This window comes from Carassius carassius, chromosome 1 (genome assembly GCF_963082965.1).
Source record: "Carassius carassius chromosome 1, fCarCar2.1, whole genome shotgun sequence".
Taxonomy (NCBI): domain Eukaryota; kingdom Metazoa; phylum Chordata; class Actinopteri; order Cypriniformes; family Cyprinidae; genus Carassius; species Carassius carassius.
In genome coordinates, this window is record NC_081755.1 from 34,069,043 (window position 1) to 34,081,602 (window position 12,560).

At 37.4% G+C, this 12,560-nt stretch overlaps 1 protein-coding gene and 1 long non-coding RNA gene across 5 annotated transcripts in view; one reads left to right on the forward strand and one right to left on the reverse strand.

Moving 5' to 3' along the window:
* Positions 1–12,560, reverse strand: part of LOC132146955 (immunoglobulin gamma-1 heavy chain-like) — a 364,816-nt gene that overhangs the window by 330,402 nt on the left and 21,854 nt on the right. The gene's annotated exons all lie outside the window — the stretch shown is intronic.
* LOC132147355 (uncharacterized) lies at positions 4,005–6,148 on the forward strand. Its single transcript, XR_009434910.1, has 9 exons — positions 4,005–4,104; positions 4,171–4,290; positions 4,373–4,420; positions 4,544–4,627; positions 4,706–4,771; positions 5,287–5,347; positions 5,451–5,501; positions 5,824–5,885; positions 6,095–6,148. It is a non-coding gene; the product is annotated as an uncharacterized LOC132147355 (long non-coding RNA).

The following is a 12,560-nucleotide window of genomic DNA, read 5'->3' on the forward strand; positions in this document are numbered from 1 at the left end:
GCTACAGTAATAAGAAAAGTGCAGTTAATTACTCATTTAAAAAAATGTAAAAGTTGGCATTTCCTGGCCAGGAAGCTCAGTCTCCACTCCTGCATAGCCCAGCAGCCACTGCTCCACTTCCAAATATTTCGGCACAGACTTCTCATGTCATTACACAGGCGCCTCCCCTATCATGCCCCATGGCTATCCGAACATCTTCATCTCCAGTTACATCAGTGTTTCGGTCTCCACCAATGACACAGTCTTGGACAAGTCCCTTATGTCTACCTTTGCAATCTGGGACAAGTCCCTTATGTCTACCTTTGCAATCAGGGACAACTTGCCCTCCTTCTGAAGCTCAATTTTCTCTTTCTGCATCCACCCAAGTATTTCCATCTCCGACTACTTCTGCTGTCCATGTTCCACCAGTGCAACCAACAGTAAATCGTCTTCAACCAAAGAAGAAAAGAATTAGATGTGATCATTGTGATATGGAATTGAATAAAAAAAACTTACGTGTTCACATTAGAAGAAAGCACACCACAGTTAAAGAGGCCATCACATCAGAACAACATCTACTTTGCCAGTGCATTGACAGTAAGCATGGAATTTTTGCAGTGGCAAAATCTTTCAGTGCACCATCTCTTCCCATCCATGTTCAAAAAAAGATTTGGGGTGTAAACAACAAAGTTATGTGTGAACTAGACCAATGCAATGCCAGTGCTGAATTTGCTCAAAGGAGTGGCCTGAAACCATTTGAGTGCTGCCATCTCATGTCTTTAGCTTTCTGTCCCAAAGATGATGGCAATTCTGTTAATCTCAAAGAGGAAGCCCTAACAGAGATGGTGAAAGAAAAATGGTTTGGAGAAAGTAGGAAAGATGCATGCATCGAAAGGCAATGCATGGCAAACAAAGAAGATGTGCCACTTTCTGTAGAGATCACATTTGCTGGGCCCTCAACGAAAAAATATATATCAGTGTATGAGCCAAAAATGTCTTATTACTGTAGACTTGGAAGAGTTACTGTTGTATATGACAGTAAGAAGATCACATGGGCCTGTCCATGTAATAAAACAAAACAGTCATGTATTCATAAAGCAATAGCTAAATGGCATTTATTTCAAAATGAGAGAGCTCTATTCCAGAAGGTGAAGACCACCGAAAGGATTGATTCCATGCAGAAACCTCAACCACATCCTGAGAGTGTGGATGACTGTAGTGATCGTCAGTACCCACCTAATGATGATGGAATAGAGAGGATGGTACGCTATTTTTTGAAAAATAAATCTCTACCTGTGGACTTTCCTGAAAATTTGGTTGGTGGTCTACAACATGGTAGTGACTTTAGACACCAACTAATTCCTGAAGAAGCGTTCTGCTCCGAATGTGAGGGTAATCATGTTCTAAGTGACCCAATTATTATAACCTCACGAGCAAAGATTCTGACCTTCACTGGGGTAGTTGAAGGTAAATATTGTTAAATAAAACATTCTATTTAAAGAGTGTACTGTTATTTTGTGTTTAACTTTTCTGCTCTCAATTTAAGGAATTTCAACTTACTACAAATTCTGCAGCAACTGCAGCATGATGTACAGGTACCAGGAATTCACTGATGGTATCCATAACTTCAATGACCACCTTCTGCTTTCTCTACACTTGTGTCTGATTTTTCGCAATGCTCTTCAGGTAATATGTACAACTACTGATGTTAATATTGTTTCATGTAATACGTGTTATGTCATGTAACATTTTTTTTTTTATATACTCTGTGAATATTCTTAGAATCACACTGCTGTTAGCAGAGTAATGAGCATACTTGAAGCCATTGCCAAAGCAAAATTTCCCAGCAAAGACACAGTGCTCCATGGTTACCTCCACTTTGAAGCCTTGAGCAGCCATGACTATTCTTACACATGCATCAATTGTGGTTATCACCCCAAAGTGGTGATCATGGATCTCCACAAGAAAGGAGTCTTCAGTATTCCTTGTAAGTATGTGTTGTGTACATTGTATTACACATGCTTTCTAAAAACAGCATGTTCCTGATTTGTGAATTTGTGTGTTGCAGTCAGTGAAATAGCCACACCACCATCAGAATTCAAGGGTGATACAAACATTGTCTCTTTTTGGGAATCCGTAACGATGGAGATGATTGGCCGGGGATTTCTTTCAAGTAAGTTATTTAATGTGTAATATTATTTAGGTCTGTGTAACTAAAGAAATTCTTTAATGTACTTGTGTATTTCTCTTAAGGTGGCAGGAAAAACCCCTTTGTAGTTCGTCCCAGTTATGATTCCTGGGCTCCTTGGATTGGACCTAATACCCGGAATTCAGACATTGTTCTAAACACTGAGCATGCAAAACTACAAAAAACAAAGTCCTGTTATGTTCCAGATCTTGACGTCACAGAGGAAAGGTTAGGTGATGAGCTCTTTAATCTTAAGGTAAGAACAAATTTACAACATCTAATTACGTTTTGCAACAATTTTGGTTTTAACCAAAGTCTGTCATATGTTTAGGTTGATGCAGTGAGAAAGCTGTGCAAAGAATGTGAATTGGACACAAAGGGATCAAGGATGGATCTTGTGTTACATTTGCGGACAGAGATGCAAAACCGCTCAGCGTACGACAAAATCTTCCAGCAGATTTGGGGTGCCTCTGGTAAATTACCTGACTCTTATCACTTAAATATCTATGTATATAATAATAATAATATATTTTAATAATACATAAAGTTATAGCTTTAATTAAAAAATAATAATAATGTCCCAGGAGTTTTAAATTTATGTTGATGGACATTTCATTTTCACCAATAATGCTTTCATTGGCAGATAAAAAATTTCATTTGCTGTAAGAAAATACTTGCAATTTATTCATGGGTTAATTAATACTGTTTAAACTAGTCTCTGAGTCAACCCACTGACAAAATGTTGGTAAAAGTAGGTAGATTTACTCAAAATTTACGAGTATGGTATGAAGAAATTATGAAAACCTAGTGGAAAAACTAAACTAAATTATGAAAAATTAAGTTAATAGTTGAAGTGTTACTTGTAATTTAACCATTGTAATGATTTTGTCATTTTCTAAACTGTACTTTCTTTAAATTGTACTTTTGTACTTTTCTCTTAGGTGGCTGGGCAGTCATTACATGTCCTTGTGGAGTAGTCTATTCCATCAAATTCAACATAAGAGCAGAGTCTCCCAGAGACTTTGCGGACTTGCTGCTGAGTTGGAAGCACTTTCCTAATGTTGTTATATACGACTTTGCTAGAGGACTTGCAGCACACGTTAATCTTCGTGAAGCAGATTCTATACCTTTCAGTCCCCATGAAGGGAGACTTGCTGAACCAACTACAGCCAATATCCAGCTAGCAAAAGAAGGCAAGCTCAAAGTTAATCTAACATGGTTGAAAGATAAGAAGGAGGAGGAGGATACCAACTGCCATCCTTTGACTGGATCATCAGAGGATTATGCTTTGTATGACAGATTCCACGAATTCAATACAAAAGACCCAAGAGATGCTCTTAGGAGAGTCCAGGTAGTCCCAGAACTTTGTGGCTGGGTAAATACTCAAACCGCAGAGCAACTTTTTGCTACAATGCGCAAAAACAATTATTTCCTTAACATGCTCACGCCATCAGGACACACATTTTTGATGCGCAACATCATTCACCATTATAACATCGCACAGAATAAAACCATGGAGGACAGCCTGAAAAAAGTTGTATCACCTAGTGATCAGTTAACCTTCAATGATTATGGTCAGATAGTACTTGGTAAGTTTTTATTATTATTTTTACATCTTACAATGACCAGTAATTTTGTCACATATTGTAAAATAGCTTTTTCTTGTCCTGTATGTGAAGGTACGCCTCCACAGTCCTTAAATGATAGTAAGGGACTCTCATGTGATATTACACAAATAGATCCAGTACACTGTAAGTAATGTCATGATAAACACTGCACTTGTAAAATCTCACTTCACTTAGCACAGTTGGGACATAATAGTTTGTCTCTTTTCAGACCCCAGCCGGGGTTCATTGATGGAGTTGACAGCCCTACGAAATGTGCAGCCAAACAGGGCATGCTGGATGCATCCACAAAGCAGTGACCAAATTAAGATGGTATGTTGAATTATTTTGCATTTTCATGCAAAGTAATCATGCTTACAATTGTTTTTGTTTTTCTAGATAAAAAATGCTTTAAATGAAAAGGAATCACAACAACAATTTTTGGCTCAAGTAGGAGCAACAATTCTGGACAGATCAGATTTTATTACCTTGGGCCATCCAAATGATGTTGAAGGGACTGTGAGTTTTATCACATGCACAAAAATGTTTTTGTTTTGTGATGAGCGAATATGAAATTTTTTTTTTTTATCTCAAATTACAGATTTTGAATGCCTGCCTCTCAGTTGTCAGGGATATTGCTGACTTAAAGGTAATTTTTTCCTGTCTGCTGTGTGGAACCTTTTTTTTTTTTTTTTTTTTTTTTAGGAAAGTGTGCATAAGTGATCCTTTATATGCAATCAAATTAACTGTAATTTTAAATGGTATCTACCAGAACATAAAGGTCCATTGTTTTAGCTCATATGTGACAGTGACATGGTTGCCACCATTCTGTGCAGACCCTTCAGCTAACTAACCTGTAAGTATGACTGAAATTTTAATAGAAGTAGACTAGGGTCATTTTAGGTGGTTTAAAAATGTTTGTTGTCTGTATTAGGAACATATAGCAAGATGTGACTTCATCTTACTGCCTTCATGGGCTACAAACCATTGGATGATATGTGTAAGTATTTTATGTTTAAATGATCAGTTCTCCTTAATGCAAGTAACAGAGATATTTTGACATAACTAATAATTGTATCTTCCAAGAATCACTTAATAGAACCAGTTTTACAGATCATGAAACCAAAAAGCAGAGAGATGTATTTGCTTGATTCACTGTACGGCACTGACTTCAGCGATTGTCGTTTCGTTGGTCCCTACAGGTTTTTTCAGAAAAATAATAAGAGTTCAAAATTAGTTCAGGATTATGGTAGTTCTGTTTTTGTGCCATACATCCATTTGCATGCATTTTGTTTTTATGGCTCATTTTTCATTGATGCTTAAACTATTTACATTTACCTAATCGCTGGAATTCTATTATAGTTTATAGATAAAATTGTTTAAACAATGATAAATGAGTCAAATTTGTTTGGGGTTGTTCCACCCCAGTTTGTTTGTTTGTTTATTAGCATTTTTACTATTATTTTTTTTAATCCATTTTTGTTTTAATTGTTGTTGTGGTTTAATGCTTTGTAGAAAACTTGCACAGCAACTACATCCTGGGCCGTGGAAGGAGTATGGACGTGATGATCTCAAAGTAAGCAGTTTTCTTGTTGCCATAACTAAATTACATTTCAGATATTCAAACACAGTTTATTTTTGAATAATTATAACATGTTTATTTCAAATGAACTCAACAGGGTGCTCCAAGGCAGAATTGTTCAAATAACTGTGGAGTGTTTGTGTTGATGGTAGGAAGAATTGTTTGATAACAATAATAATTTTTTTTTGATAACTTTGTCAGATTGCTGTCTGTCATTAATTTATTTTGTGGTTTGAGCAAAACCAATATCCAACTAACTTAAGATATTGATGCAGTCTCCTAAAACAATTTAATTAAAGTTCATTACTATTATTTATGTCTGTTTTGATGTAACTTACTCTTAATGTTACAGTACGCACTCTATGTTGTAATGGGAGGTCTCTTTGATTTTGCTGAGGTGAGCTATCAAAACTAATAATTTTGGAAAAGTATATTCTCAAAGGGTGATTTACATTAAGCATATTTTCCAGTCTGACATGGCTGCAGTAAGGAGATGGTGGTGCTTGCTCCTGCTAACAAATTATCCCGTCAAGTAAGCCTATTTGCAAGTACTTCCAATAAATAAAACACATTTATTAGTATTAGTAGTTGAAGGAGGAGTAGAAGTAGCAGTTTTTTGTCCTCTCTTTAATGATGTTAATTTGCACAGTATTTGGTATTTTATGGTGTTTTTTCCTGTGTGGAGTAAGTACTTGCTAGGCAAACTGTAGTTCACTTGTTTTTTTTTTTTTATAATTTAAGATCAGATGCTGAAAGAAAGCTTCTCAGAAAAAGGCGCAAAGAAATGAAGACAGGTATAACTTTAACTAAAATAGGTTTGCAACAACTAATCTGACAACTGATGATAACATGTTCAAGTTCCATTTTCCATAAATATTTCATGATTATTCTATTGGTGTGAATATAATTTCTTTCTTTAGGAGAATTGGAAATGGAAGCTGATGAGGTGGACATAAGTAAGGTGGGAGTTTTCCCTATTCCAAATGTTTTTATTTTTAACATGTTAAATGTATGCTATTATTTGACTAGTATTTTATATTGAATAATATTTAACAAATTGCTGAGCAGATGCCATCTGAGATCCAGAGATGTATCCTCATGAATGTGGTCAAAGAAGATGGAGATGTGTCTTTCTTCAGGCTGTCTCTGACGTGCAGGATTTTCCATGATGTTGTTAGTGAAGCATCATTCAGAAAAGAGGCTCATTTTGCCTGGCTTGACAGTAAGTTATTTCATTTTATTAGTTTTATTTTTTTTACCGGTAAACAGTTCCACACATTACGTTGAAACTGCAAATGCATTTCAAGCTTTGCTCAAAATGTATTATTACTTTAAATCTCTTTCTTACAATAGGTGTTGTCAACTGGAGTGCATTCTCCTGTGAGTACAAGGAGAGGTTTCGAGTGCCATATAAAGTGACGAGTTGCCTTTGCTGTGGGATCTTATTTAAAGACTTCCTGCCAGGCTATGTTGGAGATGGAAGGAAAGGAATCCTTCTTGCGTTTTACTCAACCAAAGACTTTGAAGGTTACTGCTCAGCAGACTGCTTCATCTGTGATGGGAATCACTATAGCCCCAAGGACAACTGAGTGACAACTACTTGATCTGAATGTTTATACATTAAACTTAAATTCTTTTCTTCTTTTTTTCTTCTTTTCTTTTAAATGTACGTACATGTCCTGCAAACACTGAAGAGCAAATAAGGGGAACCTTATGTACATATCAATATGGAAAAAATGAGTCATTAAAAATTCTTAATGCCGTCTTTTTTTTTTTTGCATTTTTCCCTTGAATGTGTACTGGTATGTTAAGTTGTTTACAGACCATATTGTATTGTAGCTTTAGGATTAAAATTACAGAGACAATCATTTTTGCTTCCACTAAACAGCAAATATGACCTGAATAAAATAAAATTGCTTAATTTTAAAATGTTCTATATACACGCATTAAAAAAATACTTGTGGTTACGACATGTTATTAATCCATCAAATTTAAGTTTAAAATCGTGATTTAAAATGTTGTAAAATTAACTATTTTGCATGTATGTCGAGAGAAACTAGGACAACTTAATCACATTTATGTAAATAATTATTCATCAATAATTACGTATTACTATTTATCAGAACTACTACTACACAGGTTAGAACCATAGGTTAGAAGGTTAGAACATCTCGATTCAATATTGAGCATAAATGTCACTTAAGACTAGCGCATGCGCATTATAATCCAGCGATCGGTACTGCGCATGCGTTTATGACGTCGCCAAAACACACCTCCATTCACTACGTATTGGATCTGTTCCAGCTACGTCATCGTGCTACAGACTGCAGCGAGGACTTCTTGGTTTTAGACCAAACTCTTGCGCTCCCATGGCGTCTGTCGTTGCTATGCAACCAAACTGCGCTCTCCATGATGACGACGAAGAAGTATCAGCAAAGGATTAATTGATTTCTAGCCTCACCTCGGCTCGCATTAGCTTTACTACTAGATATATTTCTGGAGATGAGAAGGAAAAACCCGTCTGGAAAAAGTAGCGCACCACGTTGCTTCCATTATGAGCGTGCTCACCGCGGCCGCGCACCTACGGTTGAAATAACGACCTTGAGCACGAAAAAGATGCGATATGTGAACGGCCCCTAGAAGCAGACGTCTGAAATGAAAGACAAGAACAGCTATTTATTTAGCTTTAGACTGTTACATGAAAATTTAAAAATGAAATGTCATAATTATAATGTTTTGAGAGTTTACTTATGTAATTGTTGCATTAGGCTATGAATTAATAAATGTTTATTGATAAGATCTAGCTATTTCATATCTCTTCATTTACAATAGCTAACAAATTAGGGTCTAACCTCCTGAGGAGAGGCCTTAAGGAATTGAATTTGTCAAATAAATGAATTACATTTTTCTTTGCGTTTGTGTATGTGATATTATATATGGCGACACATCGTTTGTGTATGTGATATATATGACGACACCCCCCCCCCCCCCCCCCCCCCGGTCCTTTTTAATATCTCCCTAATTCTGAGGTCTCAAGGTTGGCAAGTATGCCACCCCCCCACCCCCCCCCCCCCCAAAAAGGGAAGGAAATAGATCTCAGCTGTAGTCACATTCTCAGTGAGACTGTGCCTATCTGAATGGGAGAACTGAGATATATTGGAGCAGCCTTCCCTGCGCTTAGCCTCCCTAACATGTTGTGGTCCCTAAAATATATAAAAGCATAAAATATTATTTCTATAAGCTATAGGCCTATGTAATTATTCGTTAATTATGTTTAAATATGTAGATTACTTTTACTATTTATATAATCTGTTTATACAATTTATGTAAACTGCATTTATTTATTTTCCATTGCAACTTTAAACAGGTCTAAGGAGTTTGTTGTTTTCATGTAACCTTGGCAACTAGCCTGAATAATATGCAGATGAAATTAAACTTGTCAACTCACCTCAACATGCCTTTTGCAACCCATGGGCAATGCTTGAGCAAGACTATCATTATGTTTGACACCTATAAGACAGGGGTACACTTTCGTGTAGTCTGCCGTAAAATGTGTCTTATACTTTTTTTGTTTTGTGGCACTCTCCCTCTGCCATGGTGCTCCTGTTTCTAGATAGACATAACTGATTAATTTTGTTCGGGACTCGGGAGTAGAGATAAAAGCCCGCCCACACTGACAATTGATTGGTTGATTTGCAGAAACAGGCCAATCAGGATGCTCTCTGTCTTACATGCGCTTCGCACACACGCACATTAACACACACACGCAAGGACTCTCGCTCCCTCTCCCTCTCTGCCGTGCGTGCGCTACACGGTTTCAAACACAGTATCTGTTTCGCATGGGCGCTTTTGCTCGCTCGGTCTAGATTCCGGTAGTGATGGCAAAATCGAGGCCTCGTGAACCAATGAAACAGTTGAACCAAATGTGCCATATTGTTTCGAGGCTTCGAATCAATCCGACACCCGTCTCAACGGTGACACCTAGTGGTCATTTGCAGGTGTTGATCTGAAACAACCTTGAGCCATTAAAAAAATGTGTTGTTTTTTTATTATTATAATGTTCTAATATGTGAAGCTTGTAACCTATAGGCTCCTCACTGTGCATAATGTTATTTTGGTCATGAAAAATGAATATTAATAAAAGAAATCAAGCCACAATGTCTCACTTTTTTAGAGATTTTTATTCAAAAATATAAATTTATCTGCTGTGGAAGGACTGTGGAAGCCTACTTCTTTTTTTACAGATAATTTCTCCAGCCTTTGAAAAAATCCTCTCACAAGGGACACTTGTTGCTGGCATACAAAGATATTTTTTTGCAAGGACATACAAATGAGGAAAGATTACTGCTCTCTCTTTCCAGTAAGTTAGTGGATAATGAGTTCTGGGCAAATACGCATCGTTGATGTATTTTTTCACTTCCACTGTGGCATCAGCTGTAGCATTGTGTATCATCTTGGTTTGATGGATGCGAGTATCAAAAAGTTCCCATAAACTGTCCTGTGTTTCTACTGGTGTTGATGTTGATGGTGATGGTGATGATGATGATGATGGGTGTGATGTTGACATTTCTGGGTCTGAATAAAAATGATAACAGCAATTAGTAACAAATCCTAAACTGACGGCATATATGAAGGATATATTATATTACATGATTCAGATTACATAACACAGACTGAAACTGCTCACCAGGATTTGTGTTTGAACGCATCAGTGAAGCACACTCCAGTGTGATATGCTTTTCAGCTTCCTGGGCTTTGGCAGCATTTCCAAATGCCACATTTTTGAACCTTGGGTCCAGCAGTGTAGCCAGTGCCAAGGCTCTAAAACTCTCATAACCTCCACATCTGGAGTGCAGACCTTAACACATATTTATATAGAAACACATATTTATAATAATGACAATAATATGACAGTTATGGCCAATCACATGGGTAGTATGGTCATTGTGGCCTACCTAATTGAACAGTTGATTCCTGCGTTGCATTTCCTTTTTTCTGTGCAAGCTTGTGCTGCAACATCCTGTACAGTGGTATAAGCTTTGAAGCAGACACTCTCTTTTCCTCTGACATCTCTGTTGTTGCGAGTTTGAATGGTTGCAGTATTGACAATGATTGTTCAATAATGTCATAATCAATACTTGCCAGGGGAGCAGTATCATTGTTTAAGTTGGAAAGTGCAGCAGCCACTGGTTCACGTTGGTCATACAAGCGCTGTAGCATGTCAAATGTGCTGTTCCATCTCGTGTCAACCTCCTGTATCAGTTTCAGAGTTGGTCTTCCCATCAAGCTCTGCATCTCCACAAGCTTGTCCTTTGCTTTGCAGCTGGATCTGAACAACCCCACTATCTTTCTGGCCTTCTGGCGTATTTCATTGATGACTGGGGTTTGATCTAGTGCCTTTTTCACAATCAAATTTAAAGTATGAGCAAAACATGGGACATGGCGAAGGTGGAGTAGCTGGGCACTTAGGATCATGTTAGATGCATTGTCAGTCACCATGCACTGAACTTTGGAGGTTATTCCCCACTCAGCCATTAGCAAGGCTTTAGCCTCCATGAGATGCTGGGCTGTGTGGGTTTGGTAAAACCTCCTTACACCCAGTACAACAGTTGCCATTTTTGCCTCTGGTGTTATGTAATGGCAAGTCACACCAAGATATCCATCCATATTAATGGAGGATGTCAGCTGTAAGGCTAACAAATTCGGCCTTTTGTAGGTCCTCCATTGTCTTCTCCTTGGCTTTGTTGTACTTTTCGCTGACCATTATTTTAAGCACCTTCCGGGATGGGAGGACATAGCTTGGATCAAGCTTGTTCACAAATGCCCTGAATCCCTCATCGTCCACGATGGTGAAGGGCTGCAGATCCTTCACCACCATGTTTATAAGAGCCTCATCCAAATTCCCTCTGTCTGACTTTTAAAAGAGAAGACAAAACATACTTTCAGACAAATACATTGGAAAAATACAGCTTCAATTAGTGCACATCTATTAAAAGTATAGCCTACTGGTTCATTATTTGGAAACCTTCCAGTGTTTATAATCAGTGCTTTATATAACTTATAAACTTTATAAACAGTGTCCCAAAAGGTTGTAATTATATTTCAATTATAATTATATCCCAAACAATGCATACCTTGCTTAGATGGCCCAGCAATGTCAGTAGCAGGCCTAGGTACAGGGGGAATGCCATCCTCTGCACCCTGCAAAATGGCAGGATGAGTGCTCCTCAAATGGCGCATCATGGATGATGTATTGTTGCAGTAGGCTAGCTGCCGATCACAATACACACATCTCACTTTATTTGGGGTTTCTAAATGGAAATGCTCCCACACCACAGATGTACGGCATCTCTTCTGGGGAGCTTCCATTTGATCTATCTATCCAAATCTATCTATCTATATATGAATCGATCTATGTATCTAGATATGTATCTATAATCTATGTACCTATATATGTATCTATCTATAATATATGTATTTATATATGTATCTATAATCTATCTATATATGTATCTATCTATAATATATGTATTTATATATGTATCTGTAATCTATCTATATATGTATCTATTAATCTAGCTGTCTATATATATTTATATCTATGTATCTATTAATGTGTCACTATATGTATACTCTGTCTGTCTCTAGCCTCTCAGTCAATGTGTTGTGTAAATTTAAATGTAAGTCTAAATTGCCTATAACTAATCAAATCGCACTATGTCACTATATCACCAAAAATCCGCTATCTCAAAGTCAAACTCCTCTCACAAAAACCCACGAGGTCAAAATGCGTTTATTTCACTTCTATACAGATGTGCGATTGTGTGGTCTGTTCCCGACTGTTCCAATCAAACGCTGATTCGGCGGACTACACCTGATGAAACAATTAGTGAAACACTTCGAGGCTTCGTTTGGTCATAGTCACGTGACATGGGTGTTTCGAATCACGCTTCGGATCAGTGTTTCGACACATCTGCGCTTCGGGATCTCGCAAAGCTTCGGAACGACTGTTTCGCTTCAGCCATCCTTAGATTCCGGGAGATTTTAACTAATTCGCGGGTCTCAGGGAGCCGCTTTCAATATGCGGGAGACTCCCGGAACTTCCGGGAGACTTGGGATGTCTGGGTATGTGTTAATGTATCTTTGTTACCTAGTGATATAATTATACAACATATGAAACATGGACAAACCACATCGAACAGTATAT